General features: G+C 39.6%; 1 non-coding gene across 1 annotated transcript; it reads left to right on the top strand.

The window, feature by feature from the left end:
* The first annotated feature begins 1,354 nt into the window (after window positions 1-1,354).
* LOC128032339 (small nucleolar RNA R71) lies at window positions 1,355-1,461 on the top strand. The gene has a single exon (XR_008188466.1). It is a non-coding gene; the product is annotated as a small nucleolar RNA R71 (small nucleolar RNA).
* The last annotated feature ends 246 nt before the right edge of the window (window positions 1,462-1,707 follow it).

Raw genomic sequence — 1,707 nt, 5'->3', positions numbered from 1 at the left:
TAGGCATCAAGTTGATACTCGCTCCTAAGTCACACAAAGCTTTACTACAGTAAAATTCACCAATGTTACAGGATATAGTAAAGCTTCCTGGGTCTTTTAATTTCGGTGGCAGTTTGTTCTGCAGGAACTCACTGCACTACTTTGTGAAGGCAACAGTCTCATATTCACTCAGTTGTTTCTTCTTGGACAGTATATCCTTCATAAACTTCACATAATTCGACATTTATTCTAAAGCCTCCACCAATGGAATATTAATGTGTAAATACTACAGAACATCCAAAAACTTCTTGAATTGCACGTCTTATTTCTATTTGTGTTGCTGCAATCTTTGCGGATATGGAGGTGATGGAACTTTCAGTTGAACCGGACAACTTTTCTGAGTAGGTAAATCTGCATCCAAAGAAGATGTTAAAATATCTAAATTCACTAAGTCAGGGTTTACCTTGTCAGACTTTGAAGATTCTGACTCCTTTGGTGTAAGAACTTCATCATCTGATTGACTTTCTTCCTTTTAAACATGCTCATCTTTGACATCAATCAATCGGGGTTCCAGAGTCTTACCACTTTGCAATGCCACTACCTTGATATGTTCTTTACCCAAATTCCTTGGATTCTCAGTATTTCTCGGCAAGGTTCCTTGCGGTCTATTACAAAGCTCCGTAGCCAACAGACCCATTTGGTTTTCCAAGTTTTTCAGTGTTGCTGCTTGGCTTTGAATAAAAGTGTCATTCTTTGTCATGTACGCTTTCAACAAGTTCTCCAAACTGTTTAATGCCTCAGATTGAGTTGGTTTTGGAGCTTGCTGATTAAACCCTTGAGATTGGTTGGGTCTTTGCTGTAATAAGTTCTTGCTCGATCCATTTTCTTAGTTGCTCGAAGAAAAGTTAGGATAATTACGCCATGAAGGATTGTAGAAGTTGGACTGGGGTCCTTGTCCACTCCTATTTTGATATTGGTTCCCCACATAGTACACTGACTCGGGATTTGTTGGACAATTCTCAAAAGAATGACCTTTCCCATAATACACACAGGAAACTACTTCAAACGGAATTGGTGGCTGAGTTGCAAAATTATTAGTACTATTAGCGGTTAACTGTTTTAACATAGAGGAAATAGACAATACCTGAACTGATAACGTAGTAAGAGAGTCAACCTCATGACTCCGGCTACGCGTCTTCTTGAAGTTGTTCGATTTGTTGGCCATTGATAGTTATTACTCTCGATCCTCTCAATAATCTCATAAGCCTTATTATAAGACTTAGATAAAATCGTACCATTCGCGGAAGCATCTACCATCAATCTTGTATGTGCATTGAGACCATTATAGAAGATCTCCAACTGAAAACAGTGAGGAATCCCATGATGAGGACACTTACGAAGTAACTACTTGAATCGCTCCCAAGCCTCATACAAATACTCGTCATCCAGTTGTTTGAAAGTTGTGATCTCGTTCCTTAACTTAGCATTTTTGCTAGGTGGGAAATACTTAACCAAGAATCTCTCTGCTAATTCTTGCCATGTAGATATGGAACTTAGTGGCAATGGTTTGAGCCATGCTCGTGCTCTATCTCACAACGAGTACAGAAACAACTTCAACCTCAGTGCGTCTTCAATCACACCGGCTATCTTGAATGGACCACTCACCTCCATAAACAATCAAAGGTGGAGATGTGGATCTTCCATGGGCATACCACTAAATTGGCCCAC

Source organism: Gossypium raimondii, chromosome 8 (assembly GCF_025698545.1).
Source record: "Gossypium raimondii isolate GPD5lz chromosome 8, ASM2569854v1, whole genome shotgun sequence".
NCBI classification, from domain to species: Eukaryota; Viridiplantae; Streptophyta; class Magnoliopsida; order Malvales; family Malvaceae; genus Gossypium; species Gossypium raimondii.
This window is presented reverse-complemented; position numbering and strand designations above follow the sequence as displayed.